At 48.5% G+C, this 5000-nt stretch overlaps 1 non-coding gene and 1 pseudogene across 1 annotated transcript; both read right to left on the reverse strand.

The window, feature by feature from the left end:
* Window positions 1–2359, reverse strand: part of LOC143266461 (large subunit ribosomal RNA) — a 4853-nt pseudogene extending 2494 nt beyond the window's left edge.
* A 1820-nt stretch (window positions 2360–4179) lies between these two features.
* On the reverse strand, window positions 4180–4334 carry LOC143266464 (5.8S ribosomal RNA). Its single transcript, XR_013041439.1, has one exon. It is a non-coding gene; the product is annotated as a 5.8S ribosomal RNA (ribosomal RNA).
* Between the last annotated feature and the right edge of the window lie 666 nt (window positions 4335–5000).

The raw sequence follows: 5000 nt of genomic DNA on the forward strand, positions 1-5000 counted from the left end.
CCGATGGGTGTGTTTCTTCCCAAATCACGCAAAATTATATAAACAACGACGCATCTGCGACGCAACGACGACACGACTTGCGTTCGATAGTTTGTAAGATTTAACCAAGCAAAAAATAGAAAAAAAATCGCTTTCAGGCGTTCGACAACGTCGCATCACGTCGAACGTGAAGTATCCATCGATCCGAACCGCGATCATTTTTTTTCAGCGTTCAACGTTTTTGTCAATTTATCAATAAAAATGATCATGTTCGAGCGGTGGATTAGGACACAAACACGAAACGACGGCGACGTAAATTGTTATTTAACTGCAATTTTTTTCTCTTTTTAACATTTTTTGCCTTTTGCGCGCGTACGTGCGTGCGAGCGTACGTATGTTTGTCATTTGCGTTCGAAAAGCGTGAATTTTAGGACACCTCATCAACATTAGATTTCTCTTAGGGCTTAGGATCGACTGACTCGTGTGCAACGGCTGTTCACACGAAACCCTTCTCCACGTCAGTCCTCCAGGTCCTCGCTGGAGTATTTGCTACTACCACCAAGATCTGCACCGACGGCGGCTCCAGGCAGGCTCACGCCCAGACCCTTCTGCGCACACCGCCGCGACCCTCCTACTCGTCAAGGCTTCATGGAGAACGGGAACTAAATCCCGTTCCTGCGCACTTGCCGTTGACGGCGGAGTATAGGCGCGACGCTTCAGCGCCATCCATTTTCAGGGCTAGTTGCTTCGGCAGGTGAGTTGTTACACACTCCTTAGCGGATTCCGACTTCCATGGCCACCGTCCTGCTGTCTTAAGCAACCAACGCCTTTCATGGTATCCCATAAGCGTCGACTTAGGCGCCTTAACTCTGCGTTTGGTTCATCCCACAGCGCCAGTTCTGCTTACCAAAATTGGCCCACTTGGCACTCTGATCCAAGAAAAATTTTATCAATTTATATCTCGTGGCTTCATGAAAATTCAAGCAAGCCAGAGATCTCACCCATTTAAAGTTTGAGAATAGGTTGAGGTCGTTTCGGCCCCAAGGCCTCTAATCATTCGCTTTACCAGATGAGACTCGTTATGCGTTCGAGTCGAGTGCCAGCTATCCTGAGGGAAACTTCGGAGGGAACCAGCTACTAGATGGTTCGATTAGTCTTTCGCCCCTATACCCAGTTCCGACGATCGATTTGCACGTCAGAATCGCTACGGACCTCCATCAGGGTTTCCCCTGACTTCGTCCTGACCAGGCATAGTTCACCATCTTTCGGGTCCCAACGTGTACGCTCTAGGTGCGCCTCTTCTCGCAATGAGAACGAGACGCCCCGGGAGTGCGAGGCCTAATCGTAACGAGGCCCATCCTCCCTTAGTCGACTTCACGGACGACTTTCACTTTCATTTCGCCTTTAGGTTTATCAAATCCCAATGACTCGCGTACATGTTAGACTCCTTGGTCCGTGTTTCAAGACGGGTCCCGAGAGTACCCAAAGCAATAGCGTCGCCGACCGGTAATTCAAAGTTTGGCCAGTCCAAGGACTCCGCCTGCCAACAGCCCGCCAGGCCCGGTTACGGCGCTAAGTCCGTACATCCGGTATCTAGACTGGAACGAGCTTGCGGCGGTCCTGGACGCAGTGCGTTCGAGAATTTTGCGGCCCGATACCGTCTGAGTACCGTCGCGCAGTCGGCCGGGCATCCAAGGGGCTGTCATCGTACGCTAAAAGCGACGGACAGTCTTCGCCTCGGGCCTTAGACCGACACGCAACGGGTCGCGACGTTCTACTAGGGGAGAAGTGCACGACTACATAGCCGGAACATTCGCCGCGGGTGGTGTGCCCACGCCGATGGGAAACCCGCCGTAACGGGACCATCCGGGGCACTATCGCACCAACACGGGAGCCAGCTTCGTTGACGATGAATCTCCCCATTCGATCTTTTGGGTTTCTCGGGTTTACCCCTGAACGGTTTCACGTACTCTTGAACTCTCTCTTCAAAGTTCTTTTCAACTTTCCCTCACGGTACTTGTTCGCTATCGGTCTCGTGGTCATATTTAGCCTTAGATGGAGTTTACCACCCACTTAGGGCTGCACTCTCAAGCAACCCGACTCTAAGGAGAGATCCACCCGAGACGCGTACCGGTCGCTACGGGCCTGGCACCCTCTATGGGTAAGTGGCCCCATTCAAGATGGACTTGGACGCGATTCGATGTCTCGGGATAAACGGATCCTCCTGAACACTACATTTCCCAGCGGCGTTAACCGCGGGATTCAGTGCTGGGCTCATTCCTGTTCGCTCGCCGCTACTAAGGAAATCCTTGTTAGTTTCTTTTCCTCCGCTTATTAATATGCTTAAATTCAGCGGGTAATCTCGCCTGCTCTGAGGTCGTCGAAATTTTATTATTTCTTTTCAAAGTTATACCACAAACTGTACGCTCTTTTCGGGGTTTCGACACGTAATACGAAAGGTATATTAATACCAACGACGCACAGGGATTATGTCGTTCGATTTTTTCCTTGTATCGTTCGATAACCAACTATTTTTCTCTTTTCGGATCAACACAATATCGTCGACTACTCGAAGGTACGTACGAGCCAAAATGAAAGCTCGGTGTCTCCTCTCTCTTTTGTTCGACAAAAGAAAAAAGGCACTTAAAACGCCGCATATTCGGGCAGGCGGGACAACGACAAAAAAAAAAAACGACGACGACGACGTCCGGTTGTTCTCGACTCGCGTCGGAGTATATATGTATATATTATAATCGGATATATCTTTTTATCTATCCAGGGCGCGTTAAAACAAACGACGAGGAGAGACTACGACAACGAGGAGATAAAGGTCGGACACCTTTTCTTCTTACCCTCGGCGCGCTCTCGCACACGATCGTTTCATGTTTCTTTTGTCCCCTAAAGGATACATATACCGTTACAACATATTTACGTTCGAATATACACTCGACGGTCGATAAACCGTAAAGACGCATCGTCCGATACGTTTTTTCTTTTGCTGTCGCGTTCCGACGCAAAATCCCAAGAAAAGGGCGAGAATGCCAGAGACAGCCATGTAAACCATCGGTGACTTATCATGGTCCAGAGAATAAAGGGTTAAAGGAAAAAAGAAATCCCATTTTTAACGTGCGTGGTACACCTTCGTCGTGTATATATCGTTCGATGAAACCACGAGCGCACAAAAGGAGGAACAAAAGCGTTTCGAGATCGATCTTCGGTGTAAATGTCATTGTTCATTTGCGTTCGACCGTTGTTCGATAAAAGAAATTTAACACACGAACAACAATGAAGGGAGACTCTCGCAAGACGATCACCAAATAAGCGTTTATCGTTCGATCGGTCCGGGTTTTTCAACGTCCGTCCGGCACAATTATGCACTTCGAGGACTGGACGACCGGAACCCGTATTGGGATCGCGCGGTCTTCCGCTTCTAATCAACGACAACGAAGCGATCTGCGCTTGTAAATGTTAAAAAAAACGTGGCGAAGCTACGATCTCGTAATAATTTAACCGTGAAAGAGCTTCCGTCGCACGTTTATTTTTAACTTTTCCCCTCGTTGTATAAACTTTCGCACCGTCGAAAAAAAAATTCGACAATCATTTCAGACAACGTCGGGAGCGCGGAGAAACGCCGTAAACACGCTCTACTCTCGGCTTGCTTCCTTCAATTGGTGTCTAACAATTCTCTCGCAGGGCGAAGAATCATTTTCTCTCTCGTCTAAATATCCTTCTGTAGTTAGGTGTTTTCGACTCGGGAGCGCTCTTTCACGGGCGGTCGTATATGGTCTCTTTTAGGGGTTTAACTAGAAACCACGACTCACGCAAGCCGAGATAAGCGCATTCCGCCGAGAAGATCCTAAAAACTAAGAATTGCGAGATATACGAAAATGTTCTTCTGTCGCCTGTGAAAAAAATGAACACTAGCAAAGAGAGGGCGAGACACGAACGTTCCATTTAACATTCTCCGCGTCAAACGCCGACGAAATGTCCAACCATCGCTCGTACGTTTTCGCCAATTTCGCAAGTTGTTCTCTCTCTCGCGTTCGACCATCGGATCCCGCTCCGAAACGTTCGACTTTTCGGCGTTTAACAGTTTCGTTTTATCTAGTCGAACGACGAGCGGTACCGAAAAAAATTTAACAATGAAGAGAAAACCTTTTGCTGCTAAAGGCAAACGCAAGCAGTCTTTAGTTATATAAACGACCCTCAGCCAGGCGTGGTCCAGGAATTGTATCCGTGGACCGCAATGTGCGTTCGAAATGTCGATGTTCATGTGTCCTGCAGTTCACACGTTGACGCGCAATTAGCTGCGTTCTTCATCGACCCACGAGCCAAGTGATCCACCGTTCAGGGTAATCGTATAAAAATTTTTGTTCATATTTAACAACTCAGCGTCTGAAAACCAGTATGTACGTGATTTATTTAACCTGGTTTATAAATTCGTTCGATTGTCCATAGAATACTAACTCCAATCCAAGCGCAAGATCGAGTATCGGTATTCGGACGTCGTCCCGTCATAGCTCTGTTCACAGATTTACCCGAGCTGATTGATGATTAAGACGACACGATAACGTCCATGGACGGGTAAAGGACCGTATAAAACTACAGAACCGCCGATGAAACAACGCTCTGTGACGCATTTCTCTTCGTGCGGCGAGTTTTCAGTCCGTTCCGGGTGGTAAAGTCATTCAAAAACCGTGGAAAATACGAAACGCGCTGTCGCGCGTAACACAGAGTCTCCTGCTCGCTGCTTACATATATTGGACGTCTTGGCGGTATCGCGAGATTCAATACGGACACTCCATGGCCGGCGTCAGATCGGTCTACCAACGAAGGAGACTACGCTATCGTTTTCGCTTCTCAGCCGGTCCGTAAAGCGATACGTTACCATATCGTCCGTCGTAAGCAGGCGGACTCTCGTGAAGTTGCGACTTCGTTCGTCGAAGCGGTTTCGTGGTTCGATTTCCATCGGTTACCCGGACACCCCCCGCGTGAAAGCCTCCGTGTCACACTCTAAATTT

Source organism: Megachile rotundata, unplaced genomic scaffold, assembly GCF_050947335.1.
Source record: "Megachile rotundata isolate GNS110a unplaced genomic scaffold, iyMegRotu1 scaffold0810, whole genome shotgun sequence".
NCBI classification, from domain to species: domain Eukaryota; kingdom Metazoa; phylum Arthropoda; class Insecta; order Hymenoptera; family Megachilidae; genus Megachile; species Megachile rotundata.